Source organism: Lytechinus pictus, chromosome 4 (genome assembly GCF_037042905.1).
Source record: "Lytechinus pictus isolate F3 Inbred chromosome 4, Lp3.0, whole genome shotgun sequence".
NCBI classification, from domain to species: Eukaryota; Metazoa; Echinodermata; class Echinoidea; order Temnopleuroida; family Toxopneustidae; genus Lytechinus; species Lytechinus pictus.
This window is the reverse complement of record NC_087248.1, coordinates 32,739,225-32,756,465: the sequence shown is the minus strand read 5'-3', so window position 1 is coordinate 32,756,465 and position 17,241 is coordinate 32,739,225. Positions and strand designations below refer to the sequence as shown.

Here is a 17,241-nt window from a genome sequence, read left to right as displayed (position 1 = left end):
CACTAAGGTGACCAAGCCCCAGGCCACTATGCCCGCAGGATAGCTACATTCACACACAACAAATAAACCAACACACTAAGGTGACCAAGCCCCAGGCCACTATGCCCGCAGGATAGCTACATTCACACACAACAAATAAACCAACACACTAAGGTGACCAAGCCCCAGGCCACTATACCCGCAGGATAGCTACATTCACACACAACAAATAAACCAACACACTAAGGTGACCAAGCCCCAGGCCACTATGCCCGCAGGATAGCTACATTCACACACAACAAATAAACCAACACACTAAGGTGACCAATTAGCCCCAGGCCACTGTGCCCGCAGGATAGCTACATTCACACACAACAAATAAACGAACACACTAAGGTGACCAAGCCCCAGGCCACTATGCCCGCAGGATAGCTACATTCACACACAACAAATAAACCAACACACTAAGGTGACCAAGCCCCAGGCCACTATGCCCGCAGGATAGCTACATTCACACACAACAAATAAACCAACACACTAAGGTGACCAAGCCCCAGGCCACTATGCCCGCAGGATAGCTACATTCACACACAACAAATAAACCAACACACTAAGGTGACCAAGCCCCAGGCCACTGTGCCCGCAGGATAGCTACATTCACACACAACAAATAAACCAACACACTAAGGTGACCAAGCCCCAGGCCACTGTGCCCGCAGGATAGCTACATTCACACACAACAAATAAACCAACACACTAAGGTGACCAAGCCCCAGGCCACTATGCCCGCAGGATAGCTACATTCACGCACAACAAATAAACCAACACACTAAGATGACCAAGCCCCAGGCCACTATGCCCGCAGGATAGCTACATTCACACACAACAAATAAACCAACACACTAAGGTGACCAAGCCCCAGGCCACTATGCCCGCAGGATAGCTACATTCACACACAACAAATAAACCAACACACTAAGGTGACCAAGCCCCAGGCCACTATGCCCGCAGGATAGCTACATTCACACACAACAAATAAACCAACACACTAAGGTGACCAAGCCCCAGGCCACTATGCCCGCAGGATAGCTACATTCACACACAACAAATAAACCAACACACTAAGGTGACCAAGCCCCAGGCCACTATGCCCGCAGGATAGCTACATTCACACACAACAAATAAACCAACACACTAAGGTGACCAAGCCCCAGGCCACTATACCCGCAGGATAGCTACATTCACACACAACAAATAAACCAACACACTAAGGTGACCAAGCCCCAGGCCACTATGCCCGCAGGATAGCTACATTCACACACAACAAATAAACCAACACACTAAGGTGACCAAGCCCCAGGCCACTATGCCAGCAGGATAGCTACATTCACACACAACAAATAAACCAACACACTAAGGTGACCGAGCCCCAGGCCACTATACCCGCAGGATAGCTACATTCACACACAACAAATAAACCAACACACTAAGGTGACCAAGCCCCAGGCCACTATGCCCGCAGGATAGCTACATTCACACACAACAAATAAACCAACACACTAAGGTGACCAATTAGCCCCAGGCCACTGTGCCCGCAGGATAGCTACATTCACACACAACAAATAAACGAACACACTAAGGTGACCAAGCCCCAGGCCACTATGCCCGCAGGATAGCTACATTCACACACAACAAATAAACCAACACACTAAGGTGACCAAGCCCCAGGCCACTATGCCCGCAGGATAGCTACATTCACACACAACAAATAAACCAACACACTAAGGTGACCAAGCCCCAGGCCACTATGCCCGCAGGATAGCTACATTCACACACAACAAATAAACCAACACACTAAGGTGACCAAGCCCCAGGCCACTGTGCCCGCAGGATAGCTACATTCACACACAACAAATAAACCAACACACTAAGGTGACCAAGCCCCAGGCCACTGTGCCCGCAGGATAGCTACATTCACACACAACAAATAAACCAACACACTAAGGTGACCAAGCCCCAGGCCACTATGCCCGCAGGATAGCTACATTCACGCACAACAAATAAACCAACACACTAAGATGACCAAGCCCCAGGCCACTATGCCCGCAGGATAGCTACATTCACACACAACAAATAAACCAACACACTAAGGTGACCAAGCCCCAGGCCACTATGCCCGCAGGATAGCTACATTCACACACAACAAATAAACCAACACACTAAGGTGACCAAGCCCCAGGCCACTATGCCCGCAGGATAGCTACATTCACACACAACAAATAAACCAACACACTAAGGTGACCAAGCCCCAGGCCACTATGCCCGCAGGATAGCTACATTCACACACAACAAATAAACCAACACACTAAGGTGACCAAGCCCCAGGCCACTATGCCAGCAGGATAGCTACATTCACACACAACAAATAAACCAACACACTAAGGTGACCAAGCCCCAGGCCACTATACCCGCAGGATAGCTACATTCACACACAACAAATAAACCAACACACTAAGGTGACCAAGCCCCAGGCCACTATGCCCGCAGGATAGCTACATTTACACACAACAAATAAACCAACACACTAAGGTGACCAAGCCCCAGGCCACTATGCCCGCAGGATAGCTACATTCACACACAACAAATAAACCAACACACTAAGGTGACCAAGCCCCAGGCCACTATGCCCGCAGGATAGCTACATTCACACACAACAAATAAACCAACACACTAAGGTGACCAAGCCCCAGGCCACTATGCCCGCAGGATAGCTACATTCACACACAACAAATAAACCAACACACTAAGGTGACCAAGCCCCAGGCCACTATGCCCGCAGGATACAATAGGTACGCACTGTCCAGCACAGACAATGTCTTATCTTCTTGTGTATTGCGCAAACCTCACACATGGCTAACCCCAAAATTCAGAAAAAAGGAACAAGACTGACAGCAACCACATGTTTTTGTATGCAGTAGACATGGCATCCGTGACTAAGAGGGTGATTAGCATAGTCTGGTCTGTTAGCGGATTTATGTGGACACGGTGGACAAAAGCATGATTTTTTCTCCAGACCTTTGTTTATGTATAAGAATTAAAAATGGGGTATGCTCCAAAAAATCTGGCTGCAGGAACAGAGAAAAAATGGGTGAAAATGTCAGAATTTATGAGTTTAGATTGGTCTGATATATAGACTAGAGCCAGTGCAAAACTCAATAGCAGTGCATTATTTTGCATTGGTTTAGTTCTTGAATTCAGACCCCTTTTTTAACAGATGTTCTGTTTGTCCTCACATCTCAATGCACCAAATATCTGAATGCAGATGCTAAACAAGCCGAAGGGTGGCGGTGGAGGGGGTTGAATGTTGGTGTGTATCTACATATTTTGGTCTTGGGGTAAAGATGTGCAAAACAAATTTTTTGTATGTGTTGGAATTAGTGTTGCCATGGTAACAGTGTATTATGGCAAAAATAAGGTAAAAATCTTGCAGTTAGAACTACTTCCTCTGTTTTCATCCGATTCTCATGAAATTTGGCACACACATTGGTCTTGAGGTGAAGATGTCTTAGACATATTTTTGTGTGTCTTTCAGAAATCTTGTTGCCATGGTAACAACATATTATATGGTGAAAATTTGGAAAAAAACTTACAATTCAAACTGCTTCATCAGTTTTCAATCAATTCACATGAAATTCGGCACACACATTGGTATTAAAGTAAAGATGTACAAGGCACTTTTTGTGTGTGTTTCAGAAATTGTGTTGCCATGGTAACAACGTATTATATGGCAAGATTTTGGACGGTAAAAACCTTGTAATTTGAACTACTTCATCAGTTTTGAACCAATTCTCATGAAATTTGGCTCACACATTTGCCTTGGGGTAAAGATGACTGTGCAAGAACCATTTTTTTGTGCATTTGTCAGAGAGTGCATTGCCATGGTAACCACATATGATAGCCAGAAATGCAGGAAAACTCATTGTGGATCAAACTACTTCCCCTGATTTTAGTCAGTGCTCATAAAAGTTGGAAGAAATATTCATCTTGGGGTAAAGATTCATATTAAATTATAAACGTCTTCTCTGCATTAAAATGTTCACGCCAGAGTGTGGGGGTATGAATCACCTTCAGTAGGATTGGTCCTTCAAATCTGACATCAAAATAAAGAAGGTTAAAGGCGGTGGCCATTAGGAACATAAAAATGATAAACACTCTTAAAATAAGCATCCCCTCAATGGCATAGGCTGGGGGTACACTGGGTGAATGTGAAACCTTCCGCTGAGGCAGAGGAGTTCCAACACTGGCAAGCAAAAGGAAAATGTGTACCCCTTCTACTTTCAACAGCTGATTTTCCAAACCTTAGTTCCACCTCCCCAAGATGTGCACCCCTCCCCATACCACTTTTAGTTCTACCTCCCCATGCTCAAACCAGTCTACGCCTTTGCCCCTCAGGGGTCTTTGCATTATTAAAGCGAGACATTACTCCTTTTTTGGGGGGGTCTTTAGAAAATGACCTCGTAAAAGTAAAAGGATTTTGACTAGGAACTTAACCCCCCCCAAAAAAAAATAGGGGGCAGATATATTTTTTGAGCAGAAAAATGCCCCCCACCTTAAAAGGCAAGAAGAGTCCTTTGCACTTCAGACCATTCATTTGAAGTTTAATGCATTCTGATTTGATAAAAATTGTTTACGTACCCAATTAATCATTGTTTATTTATATTCTCCTACTCAGTCTTTTATTCATATTCCGTTCCTACTCTTTCTTTTTAACTTTATCACATCACTCTTGATTTTGAGCTTCACCATACCATCATCTCCTTCTGTTTCCTCTCTCCTTTTTTACTCTCTCTCCAAGTATATATTTTCTGACATATTTTAAAGTGTACCTTTAATCATGCAACTAATTATAGAAATATAAATATATACAAAAATCTCTGCACTTGTTTTAGAAATTCACTTGCAAATCCATGACTCAATAACAAACCATATCAAAAATATACATATGTGCGCAATAGATTTTAGCCTTCTATTTTCTTTCATTTCATTTTTTCAGTATATTTCTGTGACAGCCCCTGCTTTATACATCCTACATGTACATCTCCCGTTGTCAAAAATGAATATTATGTTTCAGTAGCAAAATTGTCGGATGCAAACTCTGACTGTCATAAAAAAAATGCCAATAATTTCCCATTGGAGTAAAGACAAACTTATTCACTGTTCATTGAGCAAAGATTTAATGATGACTTTTATTTCTCTACATATAATCATATTCTAGTCATATCCCTTTCAGATGGTGGTAACTGCAGGAATGGGAAAACTCAGTGATAAAATAAATTTTTAAAAAGGGTTTTCGGAAAATAACTAAAATCCATTTTTTCAAGCAACAGTTATTCCATTCTAAATGCTGCAACCTTGTTAATATGAATTTGATGCACCTTTACCAATATATAATATCATTTCTTCAATTCTTTAAACTAGACATTAAATACTGCTAATAGTATTATTCAGGACAGAGTGTAGCCAAAATAGAGTTTAAAAGATTATGAAAAAAATGAATGACATGGTATTATATTTCGGTGTAGGTGTAAGCATTCAAAATGGAATAATTGTTGCTAGATAATAATGGATTAAAATAGCAAAGAAAAATGTACTTAGAGAAGGAGACAAAGAGGGGGAGAGAGGAAACAAAACGAGAAGGTATGGAAAGATCAAAAGTGCAAAAAGTGATGTAAGAAAGTCAGAGTAGGAACTGAAATGAACAAAAACTGAGTAGAAGCAAAATAAAACATTGATTAATAATTGGGCACCGGAAACGATCTTCTATCAAAGCAGAATGTTTTAGGCTTTAAATTAATACGCTGAAGTGTAAAGGATTTTTCTCCCCCCTTTTTTTGTTTTTGTTTTGGGGGGGTTAAGTTCCTAGTCGTAATAATTTCCTTTTACTCTTTATGTGGCAATTTTCTAAAGCCCCCCCCCCCCAAAAAAAAAAAAAATTGAAGGGGTGCTTTTTTTAATAAGAGTGTTAAAGTTCCTAACGGTCATGGCCTTTAACCTTCTATATTTTTATGTTGTCAGTTTTTAATTACCTCCTCCGCCCCCCCCCCAAAAAAAAAGAACCTATATTATTCAAAGTGATTAATACCCTGCGCTATTACATGACATTAAAGGGGAATCCAACCCAAATAAACACTTGTTTTTAGAGGAAAAATCAGACAGGTTTATAGGTCAAAGTTTGAACAATATCGGACAAACCATTAGAAAGTTGTGAATATATAAAAGTTGTAAACATTGGTAATCATTATACCCATGAAGACTTCAAATTGGCTACATATGTGATGTCATAGTGATGTAAGGCAAGGACTACTCTTCCATGTACTGGAATAATTAATTGGCTAAAATGTCTTTTTCAAAAGTTTTACAAATCATATCATTCTTTCATGAGGACATAAAACAATACACTACCAGGTTTATATTACGGCCCCAATGGAATAGGGATTTAGGAGAGAACCAAAAATACTGATAATTAAGTACAAGGCCTATGGGAAAGTTGTCCTTGCGGCCTCGCCCCTTGTCATAATTTACTTACCCAGTTGCCAATTTGAAATCTACATACTAGTAGTCTTAGGGATCTTAATTTTAAAGCAACCATAAATTTTGCTTGTCCGATTTCTTTCAAACTTTCACCATTCATATTTTTCTCCTTTTCCACACAATATTTTATGACCAAGGCTGGATTCCCCTTTAACACTGAATATGAATCTTTACCCCAAGATGAATATTTCTTCCAACTTTTATGAGCACTGACTAAAATCAGGGGAAGTAGTTTGATCCACAATGAGTTTTCCTGCATTTCTTGCTATCATATGTGGTTACCATGGCAATGCACTCTCTGACAAATGCACAAAAAAATGGTTCTTGCACAGTCATCTTTACCCCAAGGCAAATGTGTGAGCCAAATTTCATGAGAATTGGTTCAAAACTGATGAAGTAGTTCAAATTACAAGGTTTTTACCAAAATCTTGCCATATAATATGTTGTTACCATGGCAACACAATTTCTGAAACACACACAAAAAGTGCCTTGTACATCTTTATTTTAATACCAATATGTGTGCCGAATTTCATGTGAATTGATTGAAAACTGATGAAGCAGTTTGAATTGTAAGTTTTTCCCAATTTTCACCATATAATATGTTGTTACCATGGCAACGAGATTTCTGAAAGACACACAAAAATATGTCTAAGACATCTTCACCTCAAGACCAATGTGTGTGCAAAATTTCATGAGAATCGGATGAAAACAGAGGAAGTAGTTCTAACTGCAAGATTTTTACCTTATTTTTGCCATAATACACTGTTACCACGGCAACACTAATTCCAACACATACAAAAAATTTGTGTTGCACATCTTTACCCCAAGACCAAAACATGTAGACACACACCAACATTCAACCCCCTCCACCGACACCCTTCGGCTTGTTTAGCATCTGCATTCAGATACTATTTGGTGCATTGAGATGTGAGGACAAACAGAACATCTGTTCAAAAGGGGTCTGAATTCAAGAACTAAACCAATGCAAAATAATGCACTGCTATTGAATTTTGCACTGGCGCTAGTCTATATATCAGACCAATCTAAACTCATAAATTCTGACATTTTCACCCATTTTTTCTCTGTTCCTGCAGCCAGATTTTTTGGAGCATACCCCATTTTTAATTCTTATACATAAACAAAGGTCTGGAGAAAAAATCATGCTTTTGTCCACCGTGTCCACAAGTAGGGTATTTTTGACGCTAACAGACCGGACTAGCATGGGAGTTTGCAAATGTACTAATCTATACATACATGTAGAATGATTACTGTATAAGCTGTTATTTTTCGCCGGGGTTTTGTTATCGCGGATTTCGCGAAAAGCCGATCAGCCGCGAATTTAACACGCGAAAATATTGACACATTTATTAGTCAGTGGCAATATCCACAACAGCAAAGCTTTGCTATTGAAAACATCCTGTGAAGTGAATAAGGTAAGATATGCACCTCTATATGTACAAAAAATAAGGTTTAGAGAGTACAATTAGTGATTCAAAAAGTTAGCTAGAATTTCACTTTTTTTTTATTTCTCAAACAAAATCAGAGCCTAAACTATATTCTAACGTAATTTTATCAATATTTATTCACTCGCTGTAATATTACAATGTATTTTCCATGAAATAATTTGATTTTATTGTCATCTGATTGACTCTTTACACACATTTTGGCAGCTATTTGCATACTCATTAATATTCATAAGTCACATGACCAGAGCTTTTACAGGTGAAGATTCTGTTCACAAAATTCAAAATTTTTGCACTTTTACCAATTTTTGGGGAAATGAATCTTACAAAACACAAATTCCAAAGATTGCTTAACCCTATGGATTACAGATCAAACTGTGATACATTTGTAGGATGAATTTTCCTTACTTTGTAACTGTTTTTACAGGGACATATTTATGTACAAAAGACACATCAGCATGGGGACCTTGAGGAGCACAGATTTGCACTAGTTTTGCTTCTTTGAAATGTTGTGGAAGTGTTTTGTACATCTTCCGATCACGAATTCAACAACCCGCGAAAATGTCAGGACCCCCGCGATTCGCGAAAAATTTCTGTACGCGAAATTAACAGCTTGTACAGTACTGACCAGAACACTTCCTGTGTTTTAGCATATCCAAGGAGAACGGCGCATGAAAGCGTATTAAGTACTGGCAACCTGGAATACTTGGCATCCCTGTGCTTACAACATACCTGCTTGCAATATTTTGTGATCAGCACTGTCTCCAAGCAAAAGAATCTTGACTTTGAGGTGAAGTCCAAAGGGGTGGGTGTGTTCCTAGAATTAAATAAAGAAAAAATTTTGTTTACATTCACTGGGTCTTAAAACAGCCGATCAAGTTCTCAGATAATCTTATGCCTCATGGGGTTTGATATAAATAAATATTTTCTGATTAATCTACACTACACTTGATCTAAAACTTTGTCTTATCCTCACTTGAACTAATACTCACTTGATCTCATACTCACTTGATCTCAGAGTCACTTGATCTCCTCACTTAATCTAATACTTACTTGATCTAATACTCACATGATCTAATACTCACTTGATCTCCTCACTTAATCTAATACTTACTTAATCTAATACTCACTTGATCTAATACTCACTTGATCTCCTCACTTAATATAATACTTACTTAATCTAATGTCACATGATCTAATACTCACTTGATCTCCTCACTTAATCTAATACTTACTTGATCTAATACTCACATGATCTAATACTCACTTGATCTCCTCACTTAATCTAATACTTACTTAATCTAATACTCACTTGATCTAATACTCACTTGATCTCCTCACTTAATCTAATACTTACTTAATCTAATTTCACATGATCTAATACTCACTTGATCTCCTCACTTAATCTAATACTTACTTGATCTAATACTCACATGATCTAATACTCACTTGATCTCCTCACTTAATCTAATACTTACTTAATCTAATACTCACTTGATCTAATACTTACTTGATCTAATACTTGATCGAATACTCACTTGATCTCAGAGTCACTTGATCTCCTCACTTAATCTAATACTTACTTAATCTAATGTCACATGATCTAATACTCACTTGATCTCCTCACTTAATCTAATACTTACTTGATCTAATACTCACATGATCTAATACTCACTTGATCTCCTCACTTAATCTAATACTTAATCTAATACTCACTTGATCTAATACTCACTTGATCTCCTCACTTAATCTAATACTTACTTAATCTAATGTCACATGATCTAATACTCACTTGATCTCCTCACTTAATCTAATACTTACTTGATCTAATACTCACATGATCTAATACTCACTTGATCTCCTCACTTAATCTAATACTTACTTAATCTAATACTCACTTGATCTCCTCACTTAATCTAATACTTACTTAATCTAATGTCACATGATCTAATACTCACTTGATCTCCTCACTTAATCTAATACTTACTTGATCTAATACTCACATGATCTAATACTCACTTGATCTAATACTTGATCGAATACTCACTTGATCTCAGAGTCACTTGATCTCCTCACTTAATCTAATACTTACTTAATCTAATACTCACATGATCTAATACTCACTTGATCTCCTCACTTAATCTAATACTTACTTAATCTAATACTCACTTGATCTAATACTTACTTGATCTAATACTCACATGATCTAATACTCACTTGATCTAATACTTGATCTAATACTCACTTGATCTAATACTCACTTGATCTCCTCACTTAATCTATTACTTACTTGATCTAATACTCACATGATCTATTACTCGCTTGATCTCCTCACTTAATCTAATACTTACTTAAACTAATGTCACATGATCTAATACTCACTTGATCTAATACTTACTTGATCTGATACTCACTTGAACTAATACTCACTTAATCTAATACTTGCTTCACTACATGTAATACTCACATAATCTAATACTCACTTGATCTAATACTTGATCTAATACTTACTTGATCTAACACTCACTTAATCTAATACTCACTTGATCTAATACTCATATGATCTAATACTTACTTGATCTAGTAAAGTACTCACTTGATTTAATACTAGAACTAATACTTACTTGATCTAATACTCACTTGATCTAATAATCATATGATCTAATACTCACTTGATCTAATATTGACTTGATCTAATACTCAATTGATCTAATAGTCACATGATCTAATACTTGCTTAATCTAATACTTACTTGATCTAATACTCACTTGACTACTCATGTGCAATAATACTCACTTGATCTAATACTTACTTGATCTAATACTCACTTGATCTAATAATCATATGATCTAATACTCACTTGATCTAATATTGACTTGATCTAATACTCAATTGATCTAATAGTCACATGATCTAATACTCGCTTAATCTAATACTTACTTGATCTAATACTCACTTGACTACTCATGTGCAATAATACTCACTTGATCTAATACTGACTTGAACTAATACTGACTTGAACTAATACTCACTTGATCTAATACTCACTTGATCTAATACTTACTTGATCTAATTCTCACATGATCTAATACACACTTGGTCTAATACTCACTTGATCTAATACTTGATTTTATACTTACTTGATCTAATACTCACTTGATCTATATGACCTAAAACTCAATTGATCTATTTGATCTAGTACTCACTTGATCTATTTGATCTAACACTCACTTGATCTAATACTCACTTGATCTTATACGCACTTGATCTAATAATCACTTGATCTTATACTCACTTGATCTTATACTTACTTGATCTTTCACAGAACAATATGGCTGGGCCTTAAGATGAATACATAAAAAGCAAAGAGGTAGAAGTATTGTGGTGTGCTTTACTTTGTAATAATCAGAGGGTTGTGAATCACACCAAGTCGTCTTTACCACTCTCCACTTTGGTCTTAAAAGGGAACCCGGTAGAATGCATGTAGTATGCCTAGCTACATGTACTGAGTCTTGCAACTATTTGTTGGTATGCTTCCCAGGGAGTGCTGGAATTATGTGCGGGTGTGTCATGATACGATGACCAGGTAAAAGCACCAATTTTTAAGCGCTATATACATGTACATGTGTAAATATGTAACTATCATTATGATATACTTACCGCATTAGCCAAACTGACAGCATTCAGTGCTTTCTGACAGTACTCAACAGCATCCCAATCTAAGTAGGCAGCGGCCAGAAGCCGTAGGCTTTTTGCCTTCAACAAAGCAAATAGTAAATCAGAAGAGTGTTTACAAAGAGTTAGGTCAGACTAAAAGTCATTTTAAAATGCTATTAACACACACATTTCTTGACAAATTCTAATTTTGGGTTTTTATAACGTCCCTATTTCTTTTAATATTGTTTAAGATGGTAATCTTTTTTCAAAGGCGTACACAAGTCATATATATTTTATGTGAAAAACTTTTGTAATAAATGTATATGGTTTACATTTGCTCAATTACATTTTTATGAGTTGTTATAAAATTTTGATTTTTAATTGGAAATAAATTGAACTGAACATGATACATATTGCAAAATCTCAAATTAATAAACACATAGTAGAGAACATCCAATGATATGTACAATATACATGTAAGACTGAGATTTAAATGTGAAAAACCCAAGACATCATTGCATTAGCACATTGGATGCAAACTACAGCAATGATAATCTAATGATACATATGATAGTACTGTGGATACATTTTTATAGCATATATTGTATATCCATTGTGCTCATTTGCCTAATCGACATATTCCCCCCCCCCCCCATCTTTTTCGAGAGCACTTTGGGGGGGGGTTGCTGCACAAAAGGATGATATACATTTAACAACCCTTTATTTGCCCAACAAAGCAAGTCATAAAAAAAAAATACACTTTGCCAAAAATCAGGTTATAAACATAAAATTTCTATGTATACAATGACCACTGTGCCATTGACCTTCTGACCTCAACATCTAATCAGATTCTAATCCTCACACCTACATGCATACGGTCGCATTTCATAAGTTGGGTTTGCAAACAGGGTTGCGGATGAACAATTTTCCACATGGTGCCATGGACAAATTGTTGCTACATCATAGCATCTTGACCAAATTTATTGAGTAAGATCTCATTTTGAAAATTGAACTTTAGGCTAAATATATTGAAATAAATTAGATCAATATTATATCATGAACAAAAACTATAGCACATAGTAACAGGGTTGGCGGAGCGGGTGGATGTGGTGAATGATAGAATGTTTAACTTAATCAGCAACTATAATATAATATGTAATATGACTGTCAGCCTCATACTAGGCACTTTAAAAGCAGGGAACAACTAAATGTTATAAAATTTTTAAAATTTTGAAAATATGCAGGAATGAAAGATATGTGTATGTCAGCTCTGATCTGCAACCTAATCAATTAGTAAACTGGAGAAACTTGGTTAATTATCTAATTTGTAATCTTAATTTTTAGTACAAATGTTGTGTATCATTGCTACAAACATTTCTACTCATGATGTAGTCATTGTGCCAAGCATATAAACAGTGACAGGTATTTTGGGGGCAAATATATGAAATTAAATATTGTTAATTAATTAGTGTAATTAATAAGCATACAATAACAGATAATTATTCAATTTTTGTTACATATTCAATTGTTGGTGTTACAAGATTAAAACTGCAAAATACTAGGGTGACCCAATGTTGCATTAACTTTTGACACCATTTCATGTGCAGCAGGTCCAATTTGAGAAAAAACACATTTCACAATTCATACATGTATTTACATTGACGTCTATGTAATAATTAGCTGTTAATTAGTCATTTTAAGGAAAAATGAAGGTATTTAAGACCTAAAACTTTTTCATTTACAGATTGGTAATACCTATAACGTATCAAAATATATTTTTTTGACCATTTTTACCGTTTGCAAAATTGGACCACCTTATGACATGTGACCTATACATACGTACATGCACCCCAAGTTTGCAACTGAACTTCAAATGGTTCTTATGCAAGAATTATATATTTTCCAGTACATGACCCTTGTGACCTTTCATGCAATACAATTCTTCATGATTTTAGGACAAATACTCAAACAACAATAACAGTGATAAAAAAAAATCGAATGCACAACTAGCATTTTTCTTTATTTCAAACCCTTTTTTCCTCAAACAAGACAAAGTAGATTCTTCTCACTACCTGTAACTTGTTGTCAAACTCATGGCATTCTTTCCCCAGCTCAAAGCTTGTCCTAAAAGGAAACAGAAATAAATACTCTTCTCAATGATACAATTAAATTTTGCTGTTGATTACAAAAAGAAATTTTTTGAGACTTCAGTGAAAGCCTTTTTAAGCATACAGTACCCAATGGATATAATTAAAATATGCATCACTTGAATAAATAAAATGTATGATTTGCGATTCAAGTATAATTAATAGCATGGCCTCAAATTAAAGCAATAACAAATATTTCACAAATTATATGATAATTTTGTACTTGATGAATCAGAACGGTGTATTAGTACCTAATGATTATTGTTTTGATAAGAATAATTATGCCGTGTTAATTGACAGATAGTCGAGTGAAACAGTTTCTGACAGCATACAGTTGTTGTTTTTTCCTGCATTTGATTGTTTTGTTATGTTTTTCCTTTTGTTTTTGTTTAATTAAATTTGTGACTCTGTTTATTGTTAGAAATTTGTGACTCTGTTTATTGTTAGAAATTTTAATTTATCATTGCAATTTATGTTCAATAATATGTAAAAAAAAAAAAAATGTTAATTTTATTTTGATTGTAATCCTTTGTTTGGATTTGAAATAAACAAAAATAAGCTTGAAACTTACATGTACAGTACATGGGGGGACCTTTTACCTTTTATGCCCTCAACAAAGCCAAATGGCTAAAACATGACTTTTCAAGTACAAAGTCAATAAAAATGTTTTCAGCCAATATTCATAAATGAGTAATCATTCTTACTTTCTTTGACAGCAGTTTCTCTACAGACCCCAGGTCCCATGAGCACAATACTATTTCTACTTGATATATCAATTCAGGATGCCATGTGAAATGTTTTTATACAAAAATAAATGAAAAAAAATCAATGAACACAATATTAATTGTTGTTACTTGAAACCAATTTACTGACCTTGTGTTTAAAACATGGTTGAGATCCATATGTACATGTACATGTAGCTCAATCATTCATTTACAACTTCCAAAATTAAAACTTTAGTCATAACATTGCAGCTGTCTTATCTATTATTCATAAGTATGTATTTGAGTGTTTCGACATTCTATAGATGATGATAAAAGCCATGATGACAAAATGATAATATTAATGATGACATTGGAAAATGCAAAATAAACTATTGATTACTTATCACCTTCTCAGGTACATACTGTACATGTGCTTTATACAGTACGTATCAATAACAAAATTCTTGGGAATTGAAAAACGGGGGGTTAATCTTTTCATGTATATCCTTGGATTTGAGTCTCGTATATCAAATGAAAGTAAAATTTTTGACAAAAACGTTTACTCTTAGTGAGCACTTTCCATTTTTGTAAAGCTCACAGAAATTGATTTGCACAGAAATTCCCATTTTCAAGCTGTGTCAAGGAAAAAAGCGAAAACTAACCATGCAGTACATTCCTCATACATTTTTTTTCATTTTTAGCCAATTGATATAAAACAAATAAATTTACAAATTTTGAAACAACTTTTCCACCCAAATTAATATTTAAACCCTAGGTAAGCACAACCATTACCTTTTTTGTGCCAGCTGAATCTGAGGATATAACTGAATCTGAACAAAACTTTATTCCAGACATCTCAAGCTTTCTTTCACAAAGTTTTTATCATTCAAAGTAGGTTTACTTTTCATAATTCATTTAATACCTTTTCTCCATACTGTCCCCAAGCTTAAAGGTCAAGTCCACCCCAAAAAATCTTGATATGAAGAAATAGAGAAAAATCAAACCAGCATAACACTGAAAATTTAAGTATTAAAATATGTGTTTCTTGACCTCGATGGGTCAAAAAAAAACTGCAATTACATACGCAGCGCGCCGATTCAAGCATACTCCTCGCCATCGCATGCAGTTATTTTCATTTCTCTGTAATAATTTCCTTATTTCGGGGCCGATTTTCTCCTTTCGAAACATTGGATTTCAAAATACAATATGCCTCTGAAAACTTGATTAAATTATCAAATACAATAATTAATTTAATTCTAAAAGGCCTACTACAAGCAGAGCTGCTCTTACGTTATATCACAGCTGCTGTTTATGGTCTAACCCTTGGGCTTGCCTGCGGAGGAGAAACGTAACATAATAGGGATTATTGGGCGATTCAGGGTTGATAGCGCTTGGGAATGAAATATCTTGGTTCCTCCCTTTAATAATAATGATTAACAAAACAAAAATCACGCCTACGCCATTTCATGTGAATCACAACTCCATGATGTACAGCAGATACTGTACATGTATCATCACGATGGGCTCGGAGTGTGGGGAGGGGGGCCCAATGGCGCTTTATAAAATGTTTGGGCAAGGAAACAAGTTAAAAATGTGAAAATATCTTCTAATCAATCTTCCTAGCTAAAGTCAGTGTGTCCTTCATGATTAATATCTGCTTAAAAATTATCCATGTACATGTAAATATTTCCAACGTCTGCGCAAATCATTTTTTACGAATTTTTCAAAAGTTAGTGGTGCTTACTCAAGCGGTAAGATTTTTTGACAGTTATACCGTAATTTGCTAAAAGAGATCTGTACCAATGTTTAAATGAGAAAAAAAACTGCAGGATATTACAAATATACTACAGGATTTACAGGTGTGTAAACTTTTTATACGCATTGTAGATCTGTTTTTGTTGTTTTTATCTAAATCATTATTTTTCCTTCTTTTTTGGGGCTTTATTCAATCATACATGTTTTTATAGTCTTTGAATCATTATCCTCCCCCTTTAATGCTCACTATCTTGTATTGTACAGTGTATGAGTTTTTTTATTCCGAAGGTTGCCTCTCTTTCTCTTCATATTTTTCTCCTATCCTTCTCTTTTGTCCCCCCTCGCTTGACATTCCTCTTTTCTCTTTCTATTTTTTTTTCTCATCCACTTTCTCCAGTCTGTGCCACTCTAGGCCTTCTCTGATTGTAGTAATTAGGTTATATCATTTTAGTAATGTATGAGGGACTGAAACCCTTTGAGATTTAGGATTGTTGTGCTGGGGTTCAGTTTGGGTCCTAGTTGTCCCCCCAACATGAGTGGGTGTATATATGTATATGTATACATGAGATCTTCATATTTTTGTTCCTATGATTATATTTATAAACAGGCACATTTATCAGTCACCGGACTGCTTGCGATTGTGTATGTTTGACAGTTAATTACACTACACTACAAATCGGACGCATGCAGTTATTTTTATTTCTCTTTTAATAGTTTCCTTAATTCGGGGCCAATTTTCTTCGTTCGAAATTGAAAACAAATAAACATTGGATTTCAAAATACAATCAAATACAATAATTTAATTCTAAAATGCCTACTACAGGCAGAGCTGCTCTTACATTATATCACAGCTGCTGTTTATGGTCTAACTCTTGGGCTTGCCTGTGGAGGAGAAATGTTACACAACAATGAATCAGCAATGGTACGCCAGGGAGGGTTGGCAAT

General features: G+C 36.1%; 1 long non-coding RNA gene across 1 annotated transcript; it reads right to left on the bottom strand.

Moving 5' to 3' along the window:
* Window positions 1-8,759: 8,759 nt before the first annotated feature.
* LOC129258212 (uncharacterized) lies at window positions 8,760-13,819 on the bottom strand. The gene is made up of 3 exons (XR_008584225.2): window positions 13,763-13,819; window positions 11,694-11,789; window positions 8,760-8,850 (listed from the first exon to the last, which is right to left on the bottom strand). It is a non-coding gene; the product is annotated as an uncharacterized LOC129258212 (long non-coding RNA).
* Window positions 13,820-17,241: the final 3,422 nt, after the last annotated feature.